Genomic DNA, 11793 nt, shown 5'->3' on the forward strand with positions numbered 1-11793 from the left:
AGTGAAAAGGCACAATGATAGATAGTTAAAAGCATACATGTAAGTATCAACCCTAGGACCGTGAAGACTCAGGGATCTAAGGATGGTCTCCTCTTCCTTTCAGAATAGAGAAAACTGGAGCCGCTTAAAGGAAGACTGACTCAGTGTGTAGGGCTGTGTTCATACACACACAGGGCTGACTCACAGAAAAAGGGAGCACTGGCCCTGCTCAGGTTACGAAAGCAGCACTGGCCAAAGTTTGCTCTGCAGAAAGTGTGCTCACAAAAAGCGTCCTGCATCCCAATTAGTGATTGAGACACTGTGCCCGTATCACCCCTTGAAGATGTGCCAAGCATTTTGACATATTACAAATAGTAAAAAGCTCTATAGAAAGGTAGCATACCTAACGTAGTTTAACCCAGCATTCTTCAAAACTACTTAAGCACAGGAAACTTTGATCTAATTATTTACTTGTTTGAGAAGCAATGGACATAGTGGTTGGGGGCAGGAAATCACAAAGAAGTGTATCTGTGTGACCTTGGATAAGTTACTTAACCTCTCTAAGCCTCAATTTCATCATCTGTAAAATGAGAGTCATAATAGTAATGATGAGGAAATGCAAGTGAAATTTGCAGGATAGTTACTGGCACATTAAAGAATCCTCCACCTACTTTATATTTCACACGTAACTCTTATTTTCACTTCTCAGAACTGTTGAACATATCTTGGGAAATTCTGGCCTCATTAGTGGACTCACTAATTGGAGCTAAGAGAATAGATCCACCCTTTTTTTTTTTTTTTCCTCAGATTTTTAACTTAGGAAGTTGCTCCTTTCTGGAAATATGATTTGACCTTCCACATTCCTGAATTGATATAGTTTATGTGGTTAAGCTGCTCTAACTAGCAATAGTTATGAATTATTAGTATTTGGCTGACAATGAATAAGACGGCCATGTAATTTATCATATAAGCTGGGACACTTTTGAGAGCAAAAGGGGGTACCACTAATGGTCAGAACAACAGTTGTAAACAGGGTCTGGCCCAGGCAAAATGAGAGACCTAATCACTTTAATGAATAATCTGGAATCATAGACTATTTTTGGAAATCAGGTGACCTGAATCTCCAGGAATCTGCCAGTTGCTGAGTGAAATATTTTTAATTTTTAATTAATTATATTTATTTATTTAAATAAATTTATTTAAATAAATTTATTTTATTTATTTAAATAAATTTATTATATTTATTTAAATAAATTTATTTTATTTTTGGCTGCGTTGGTTCTTCGTTGCTGTGCACAGGCTTTCTCTAGTTGCGGCAAGCGGGGGCTACTCTTCGTTGTGGTGCGTGGGCTTCTCATTGCAGTGGCTTCTCTTGTTGTGGATCACCGGCTCTAGAGAGCCGGATCAGTAGTTGTGGTGCACGGGCTTAGTTGCTCCTCAGCATGTGGGATCTTCCCGGACCAGGGATCGAACCCGTGTCCCCTGCAGGGGCAGGCAGAGTCTTAACTACTGCACCACCAGGGAAGTCCCTGCTGAGTGAAATTTAATGGCTGTGTAATAGGGTAGAAAACTAACTGCCTGAAGTCACCAGGCTTTGAATCCCTTTAGGGTAAGAATTCTTTCCTTGTCTTCTTTGAGTCTCTACTACTCACTGTGTAGTAGATACTCAATATATTTTAAAAATTCATTTAGCATTTAGTTCAACAAATATTTATTAACCTGCTATATTCCAGGCACTGTTCTAGAAACTGTAGGTATAACAGGAAACAAGCCAGCCTGCTTGCTGCTCTCACAGAGTACATATGCCAGACAAGAGATAGACAATAAAGAAGTAAGCAAGTACACAAATAAGAATGAATGTGCCAAGTTCTATGAAGACAAAACAGGATGGCATGATGAAGCGTAGGAAGGTGGGGATTAGACCCAGTGGCCTGGCAATGCCTCTCTGAGGAGGATGAGTCTTCAATGGTGAGAACAAATCAACCTGGAGAAGGTCCACTGGAAGTTAAGGGAACAGACAGTGAAACAGTTATATGCAGAGAACTCAGCAGGTGGGAGGAACAGGAGGAAGGCTGGAGTCAGTAGGCCCACTGAAGGAGGGAGAAAATAGATAGGAGAGCAGAAGAAAGAGGGCAGGAGCTAATAAATGGGCCTTGGAGACAGGTTCACAGAATTTGGCTTTCATTCTAAGGGCAATATGCCGTCAGACACAGGAAGGCTTGAAGCAGGGTAATGACTTGATTATTTGAATGAATGGCTCCAGTTCTAAGTTTGCAGCTGTCACTCCACTAACTATGACTTTGATGAAACTGCTTATCTTCAATGAGATTTTCAGATCTAAATGATACCTAAAGTCCTAGAAAAGACTAAAATTTTAGATTGCAATGAAAGGGTTTTCCCTAAGGAAAACATTCATTTGGAAGGAGTGCAGCCCCACCTAGGGAATCATACATTACCTAATGTCCCGTCCTTTGTTACTCTTCTTGTTTCCTATTACTCTCTCCTTTCTCTAATTACCCCTAAGTTCAAGAGAAGAGAAAAAATAGCAAACATTTCCATATGGATTGGTTACTACATCGTGTGCATTCAGCATTCAGCTGCCCTAAGAAGTCTGAACTTAAGAATTCTTTCCTCTGTGGTTAACAACCCTCTACTTATAGAGGGAAGCACCCCCTCGCATAGAAACTGCATCCCCTCTGACACAAAACAGGTTGATTCCAGGCCTGGAGAGAGGGCTAACTGAGAGAGAATAGCCATCTAGGGATGGCACAGACCTGATAAACAACAACAGCTCTGTGTTCTTTCTATGAGCACTGGCCTACAAGTCAGGACATTGGCTTTTAGTCCCAGCTAAACTAAAGCACTGTCTGACCTTGGGCAAACACTGACTGAATTCTTTTCCTTAGTTTCATCCTTACAGGACAATGATAATATCTGCTTCCTTTAAGTCCCACAATAAGGCTGCTTAGAAGATCACATGCCCTCTACTTTCAAACATTCTTCTTTAGAAACACACGTCAGGCATCCCCTCCCCCTCCCTTTTCAGGTTCAGTGTATTTAGGGAGGTCTGGGTTCACAGTGGAATATTTAAGGCATAATCCTAATTGTTTATTCCTGGTTGCCTGCCTCTCCTCAGATGCCAGCATAAGTGTTTGAAGGAGCAAGTGTGCCTTGAGGAGAAAGCCCTGGTCTCTTATAAGCATCGTCAACGGAGCAGAGATAACATTAAAAACAGAAAATGTGCATGATGTTTTCATAGAAGTTATGTCAGAAAATATGGATATGAGTCATAGGCATTCTCTTTGAGAATTTAAGAGATGGTGTGTATGAAGTAGCTTCAAATACATGAAGTTCAATATAAAATAACAGCAGGAAAAAATAAAAATAAAATAAAATAAAATAACAGCAGGGTGTAAACTTGTGACCTGCTCTGTAGTGAAGGGTGCCACTTTCACAACTGTCCCTTTTTTGAGACGGTTAACTCAGCTGGCCTTACATAACATCAACCAAACAGGAGGCGATTTTTTTTTTGGAGAAAGAGGAATTGAGGAAAGAAGGCTCATAAAAGTCAATGGATTGAAATTGTTGTTTGGGAAGAATCTGTTCTCTTGGAGAGGAATCTTTCCTTTTATTTTCTTTTAAAATTATGGCTGATTGTCCTGTCAAGGGCATTGCAATAAGCTGTGTAGGCTGTTTGGTAAGGGTACTTCAGTCTGGGTTGCAGAATTTGGTCCTGTTTTTCCTCATTAATGCTGACTGCTAATATGATTTACTGCTGCTGTGCAGACTTAGCCCTCACCCTTTAGCTGACAGGAAATGACACAGCTGTGTGAATGTGGAATAATAAGTCATTGCTCAACTGATCATCCTTTTCTCTGTTTACAGCAAATTTGACAAAGAATTTGTTGCATACTTTAGAAACGCAGGTCCATAATTTTGTTTCTGTATATCAAAGGGTACATATAACCATTTCCAACTGCCTCTTCCAAATTCAGTGTCATTGATTCCTAATAACATTTCTTTTATAATTCAGGATTTCCAGGGGGTAGAACAAACAAACAAAAGATTAACATTTGAAGAATTAATACAGGATGATAAGACTTATTGATACTGCTAAACATCCAAATATACTCTATATGAATTTGTCAGTGCAATATGAAAACTATTTAAGGAACTTCCCTAAGAAAAAACTTTAAAGAATGAGTTCTTTAGAAATTGTTGTCTTTGAAAAACAACATTAGTACATTCAAAAGATACACCATTTTCAGTGTTTTAGGAGTAGTCAAAGAAAAGCAAAGATTATTACTGAACACTAACCAGGCCATCTTTCAGAGACTACCGGAGCTTCATTGCCAATCTGATGAAATATACAGAGCTGAGTTACTTATGGCAATGTCCATGGTCAAGGGGCATTCAATATTTTATTTTATTTTACTTTTTAAATTAATTTTTATTGGAGTAGAGTTGCTTTACAATGTTGTGTTAGCTTCTACTGGCATTCAGTATTTTAATCCAAGACTTAAAAGATGGAGTCACAGATGCCCTATCAAATTTCTGGAAAAATCCTTTGTGAAAATTCTTGTCACTTATGTTGAAATACTTTAAGAAAGAAAATGTGAAAACTTCTTTGAGGTTAGCATTCGTTTACTGAAAAGGCAGTAGTTGTTAGATCAAACGTATAAACAAAACACTCAGTAACCACTACTTTATTATTTCTGAACTCAAAATGAGGAAACAGGAAATAATTGACTAGAACAACTTGAAATGAGTCATTAGCTTAGGCAAAGACAAAGACAGACAGTAGATTTTAAAGTTAAATAACCTCAGTTTGCTGATATTACTCTTGAGACCAGCAGCTCTCAATTTATGTGTAGGCAGAGGGCCACTATTTTGGTAAATAAAACCAACCAACCAACAGAAAAATTCACAGATGTTCCCTGGAGGATTGTGCCCAGAACTAGAAGTCAAGTTGCAACAATTTTGATAACAAATCTATAAAGAGATGTCTAGGTCTGGTACTCTGTGTATAATATTTACTTAAAAATTGAGTGCCTTAGACGGGATTACATTAGATCTTGAATCATGCATGATCCATGAACAAGGACTATAACGGATAACTAGTGATTCCAGACCCAGAATTTGAGAATCACTGCTCCAGACCAGTTTTTAGGGTCAAAAGATGTTTCCTTTTGACAACTGATTTGACTTCAGCAGAGTGGATTTAGTACTTCAGATCATAAGCTCAACTGGAGTGGTAGTGCTTACAAAAGAGTTTATGACTGTTAAAGACTGTAAAAAAATATGACAGTATCAATTCTCTCTTCTTTTTTGTTGTAGAAATGAGAGCAAAATTATTTCATTTGCTTTCATTGAATTACTTGGTATGTCTTATGTTCTTATCCTAGAAGATCCTTTCAGTTAAATATTCTTTATTTCCAGGGTGTAAGTTAAAACCCCAAATCTTCTTTCCTTTGAAGGAAACCTCTTTGAGGGAAGAGGGCATCCTGGAAAATATATCCCAAATGCTCAAAACAGTACTCAAGAATATCTAAGATAATGCAGACCCAGATAAGTTCTTGCAACCACCGATTTTTGAAAACATATATAAGGGAGAAGAAAATTATTCTTTTATCCCTGGCCAACAAGAATCTTGCCTTCTATAAACATCTTCTAGTCTTGAGGGTCCTCTGGGTCCTCCTTCTCCCCTCTAACTTTCAAGGAACCCTCTCTGAAAGGCACCGCTTTTTACCAATGCTGGCTATTACACACTGAGTGCTTTGAACGTGATTATGAACTAACTGTTAGCCCTTCAAACTGTCCACATAAGTAGGGGTCAAATGACTCACCACAATCTGATCCTGGCCCTTATCCAAGACTCTTCTGTAGGTCACATCATTGTCACCAAACCACTACAGACTGGCTATAGGTTAAAAGAATGTGTAAGCATTATGATGCAATGTCTGGTAACTAGCAAGATATGTAAGTTGTGTGTGAAAAAAAACAAAAAGAAAAACAAACGCCTGTCCTGTTCTTTAAAGGCGTAGAGGAGGTCCTAATTCATTGATACTATAATTCACCTTAATTTTAACTCAGAGCAGAAAGCTACCATCAGCACACTGTATGTAGCCATTGATCTTAATAAATATTTACTGAGGATTTATGCCAGGACACTTTGTTTTGGCTTATAGCCTCCATGCTGCTTCTGAAAATGCCCCATGGTGCTTCCACACTGTCACAGCAACGCTATGGAATCAATCCAATGGCTGCTCTCAGGAGTACACCACGTCATCGAGTCCCATGTATACATGCCTAAATTCATGTTAGATGAGGTCGCCAAAGGCTCTTAACACATTGGCACCAGGGCACTTAACGGTGGTTCATATATAATTAAAACAGACATTTGAAACCAAATTTTGAATTACATCATAAATCTTGGCATGATGAGAAAAGAAGAAAATTAGGGAAAATATGAACGTATTTCTTTTTATTAAAAAACATGACTTAGAAAGAAAGGCTAATATTAGCATCCTAAAGAGAGGCTTATTTATTATAATGTACAATGGAAGGCATTCAACTTTGACTCATTTTCCAAAACAGCTGACTAGCTGTTGCCCAATTAATACATTTTGGAAACTTTCCAGAAATGATCCTTTCCATATACGTTTACGAATTCACAGTTTTACTCCCCGCCTCCCGGCCAAGTTCTCAGTTTGTATTTTCAGCAGTCTTGGTGAGTGCTACCTGGCCTACACTTCTCAGTCTGAGGGCCTGGGAAGTCAGGTCAAAAGAGTTGGAGGAAAGAGAATCAGCAGACTTTGCAGTTCTCTGGAGCTTACCTACTGAGCCATCCATGGACTTCAAGACCTCTTGGGGCCTCCCAAGTTGACTGGTGCTGACAGGATTTCTCACAGCGCTCTGAAACACACCGAGGTGAATGACTAGAGACTATGAGAAAAGCAACTCTAACCATGAAAATCTCTTTCTGTAATAGTCCAAAATGTCTGGGTGCAAGGATAAAAGAGGAAGTCTTTCTGAGGGTCAATGATTTGGGTAATTCCAGGCCCCCAATATCCACTGTTCCCACACACAGCCCTGCAAAGCTTTTACTACCATGAGGAAAGTCAGTTTGTATTAAAATATAAACAGAGCAGTAGATGGCAGACCCAGTCTCCAAAGGAAATCTGGGAGACAAGCATGGTCTCTAGGTTTTCTAAAATTACACAGGAGTAAAAACAATGAGGTTATAGTTTGGAGGGCAAAATTTTGCTTACATCGTGAAAATATAAATTACCCTCACATTTATTTTTAAAGCCCAATAAAATTACTATGTTTAAACTCAATGCAAATGAACGGTTGCGTTCGCCTATTGGTTCAATTCAATGATGCACTGCATTCCCCTCTCTGGTCTTAAAACCTCTATGGAGAAGTGGCTGGAAGAAACTGAAATGCAGTTCCTTGCGATGAAACTCTTTCTCAGTTGTGAGCCAGCCCTAGAGGATTAGGGGCTCAGGCACAGTTACTCACTCTTTCCTTTCTGGTCTAAATCTGGTTCGAGTATCTATCAGAGAAAGTCTTAAAGTGACTGAGGAAGACTGAAGAGTATAAGCACTGATGGGCCACTGACTTTGACTTTGAAAATGGTGGGTAATTGTAAGTGTGAGAGGCATCCAGATATAATGACTTCATACGGTGTTGGGAATATGGATATTTTGGTTACCACTAACTAGCTTGGTGATCATGGGCAAATATTTAACCTCTCTGGGTGTCAAGTTCTCCACCTGTAAAATTAGAGAGCTGACCTAGGTGATGTCTGAGATCTTGGACAGCTTTAAGGTGCATGGCCTATGACTCAGATTGTTTTTTTTTGTTTTTTTTTTTTTTTTTTTTTTTTTTGCGGTACGCGGGCCTCTCACTGTTGTGGCCTCTGCCGTTGCGGAGCACACGCTCCCGACGCGCAGGCTCAGCGGCCATGGCTCACGGGCCCAGCCGCTCCGCGGCATGTGGGCTCTTCCCGGACCGGAGCACGAACCCGCGTCCCCTGCATCGGCAGGCGGACTCTCAACCACTGCGCCACCAGGGAAGCCCCTCAGATTGTTTTTTAGATCAGTGGGAAGAACTATATCCCCATTGCCTGCCTTCCTTTCCATCAGCCTACAGCACTTGGCTCACAATGTAGGGCTACAAATTCAATTTCTTTAACATAGATACTCTTATTCAGGTTATGTATTTCTCCTTGTATCCATTTTGGAAATAATGTTTCTCAGGGAATTTGTCCATTTCATCTATGTTGTCAAAATTGTTGGCACAGAGCTGTCCATAGTATTTTCTTCTTCTTCTTATTCTCCTATTCTTCTGTAGGATCTATGGTCATAGTCCTTCTTTCATTCTTGATTTTGGTATTTTCTTTTTTCTACCTTTTGTTTTTGATTAGTTTTGATAGAGGCTTCATTTGTATTAACTTTTCAGAAGAACCAACTTTTGATTCTTCCAAATGTTGATTTTATTATTATTTGAGATTGATTTCATTGACTTCTGCTCTCTTTATTTTTTTTAATTAAAAAAAATTTTTTATTTTTATTTATTTATTATTATTATTATTTTCTTGGCTGCATTCTATTATTATTATTTTCAAGCATGCTGTGCCCATGCTTCTCACTGTGGTGGCTTCTCTTGTTGCCGAGCACAGGCTCTAGGCACGCGGGCTCAGTAGTTGTGGCTTGTGGCCTCTAGAGCGCAGGCTCAGTAGCTGTGGCACACGGGCTTAGTTGCTCTGTGGCATGTGGGATCTTCCCGGACCAGGGATCGAACCCGTGCCCTCTGCACTGGGAGTGTGGAGTCTTAACCACTGGACCACCAAGGAAGTCCCTTAATTTGCTTTTGTTTTTCTAGAATTTTAAGGTGGAAGGGTAGATAATTAATTTTAGAGGTTTCTTGTTTTTCTAATATAAATATTTAAAGCTATGGATTTCCTTTTAAACACTCTTTTAGCTGCATCTTACAAATTTCAGTATGTTGTATTTTTTATTGTTCCATTCAAAATATTTTCTAACTTTTCTTGTGACTTCTTCTTTGGCCAATGGATCATTTAAAAGTATTGCCTAAAATCCAAATATTTGGAGGAATTTATTGATATCTTTTTGTTATTGATTTCTAATATAATTATGTTGGGATCAGATAAAATACTCTGTGATTTCGATCCTTTTAAATATATTGAAAGTTTTTAATAGACTAGCATATTGTCTTTTTTGTTTAATATTTCATGTGTGCTTGAAGAGAATGTATATTCTGCATCTGTCAGATGTAGTATTCTATAAAAGTCTATTAGGTGACTTGTTGTTAGTGTCATTCACATCGTCTGTATTGCTATTGACTTTTAAAAAATTTATTTGTTCTATCAATTGCTGAGAGTTGGCTGTTAAAGTGTCCTGTGATGATTGTGAATTTATCTATTTCCCTATTTAGTTTTGTCAATTTTTGTTTCATGTACTTTGAAGCTTTGTTATTAGTTGTATTACATTCAAAATTGTCATGTTTTTGATAAATTCAATTTTTTATATTATAAAATATCTCTCTTTATCTTGGATAATACTTATTATTTGAAGCCTACTTTGATATAAATACAGTCACACTAGCTTTCTTATGATTAGTGCCTGGATAGTGTTTTATTCCCTATCTTTTTACTTTTAAACTATTTGCAACTCTATATTTAAAGTGTGCTTCGGGACTTCCCTGGTGGTCCAGTGGTTAAGAATCCGCCTTCCACGGGTTCCATCCCTGGTCGGGGAACTAAGATCCCACATGCTGCAGGGCAACTAATCCCGCGCACCACAACGAAGAGCCTGTGTGCTGAAACTAAGACCTGACACAGCCAAAATATAAATAAATTAAAAAAAAAAAGTAAAGTCTTACATATATATAAGTTAAAAAAATAAAGTGTGCTTCATATTGGTGGCATATAGTTGGGTTTGTATTATTATCTATTCTGATAATTCTGTTTTTAATTGGAGATTATATTTAATATAGTAACTGATATAGTTCAGTTGGCTATGATTTTTTGGTTGCTTTTGTTTTTTCATTTTCCTGCCATGCTAAGTTTCCTTTTGTCATATATCTTCTAAACAGGTTTCTAGGTGTCATCCTATCAACTTGGGCTGCTTTTCTATCTCTCAAAGGAAGTAGATCAATAGAACATATACACACTAAACATAGTCAAATAAACAGAGAATGGAAAATAAGTCAGTTGGGAATATAGGTTCTAGGATGGATCACACAACTCACGGTCATTATGCAGAAAGGACTTATTAGAGGATCAGTGTCAATACTGGTGGTAGTTGTCTGGGACCAGCACCAGGCCTGATACTGCTGAATATTTTCTTTGGTGATTTGTGAAAATTATATTTAAAGGAGTAAATGATGTATTGCCGGGTGGAAAGGCTGGCCAGTCCATGGTTGCCCAGATTATAATAATGAAATAATACGTTGGAGGAATAATGAGTAGCAAACAAAATGAGTGTTAATCAGGTAAATCTTCAGCTGATACACTTAAAAACAAAGCTAAAAATATTCTAAGCTAATAAGGATGAACAAGATTAGCAGGAAAAAAAGTCTTGAGGTTAACATGAATAAGCAAATGATTCTTTTACCACTGAAGTCCAACAATTTAAAAATATTATTGTGAGACTAGGATTCAGAAATAATAATAAAGCAAGTCACAGTGATGACCTAACTTCTATACTTAGCACCAGTGTGCTACGTCCAGTTCTAGATTCCCTAATTAACCTGGGAGAACTGGATAGATTTCAGGGAAGCATCAGAACTTTGGTTTTAGAGCTAGACCAATAGTCAGAGATAAGTCTGTCCAAACTTCACATTTTACTGATGATGAATCTCAGAAAGGTTGAAGTGTTTTATCCAAAGGCACACACTTAGTTTGTGGCAGAATTGTAACTAGAGACTTAACTTTTAATCCTTTGCCTATTGCTCTTTCCAGCTCTCCAATGAACTAGGGATTTTGAAATGAGAGGAGATGAGGAAAGATGCAGGGAAGTGAGATTATTCATTATAGAGAAGAAAATGTTTAGATTAGATACAATACCTATCATCAAACCTATGAGAGTTTCTTATTTAAAAGATGATGACCAGACACTCTTCATCTCCTCTAAAAAGGGACTTCATTTCCACGGATGACTGAAGGAAAGGAAATGCACAATAAAGTGCTACAGGAGGAATTTAGGAAACACAGAGCGAGAACCATTACTTATTAGTATGGTAGCTCACAGTACCTGTTCCCCAGAAGTCTGATTTTTTAAAATTCAGATATGTTCTTTTTTTTTCTTCCCTCTTTGCTTCCTGGTGCGCGAGGAGAGGGGTTTAAGCGCGCCGCTTAAAGGAGCTCCAGAAACTGGCGCGGAGCTGCCGAAGAGACAAGAGACTTTTTTTTTGCCTCTTTGTCTCCTGGTGCGAGAGGAGAGGGGATTAAGCGCACCGCGTAAAGGAGCTCCAGAAACGGGCGCGGAGCTGCCGAAGAGACAGGAAGCTTTTTCTTGCCTCTTTGCTTCCTGGGGCGCGAGAAGAGGGGATTAAGGGCACCGCGTAAAGGAGCTCCGGAGGCGGGCGCGAGCCGCGGCTGTCGGCGCGGACAGCAGAGACGGGCGTGGGACGCTAGGGTTGCTGCTGCCGCCAACAAGAGGCCTGTGTGCGAGCACAGGTCACTCTCCACACCGCCCCTCCCGGGAGCTCGTGCAGCCCGCCACTGCCGGGGTCCCGGGATCCAGGGACAGCTTCCCCGGGAGAACGCGTGGCGCGCCTCGGGCC

Source organism: Physeter macrocephalus, chromosome 2 (genome assembly GCF_002837175.3).
Source record: "Physeter macrocephalus isolate SW-GA chromosome 2, ASM283717v5, whole genome shotgun sequence".
Taxonomy (NCBI): Eukaryota; Metazoa; Chordata; class Mammalia; order Artiodactyla; family Physeteridae; genus Physeter; species Physeter macrocephalus.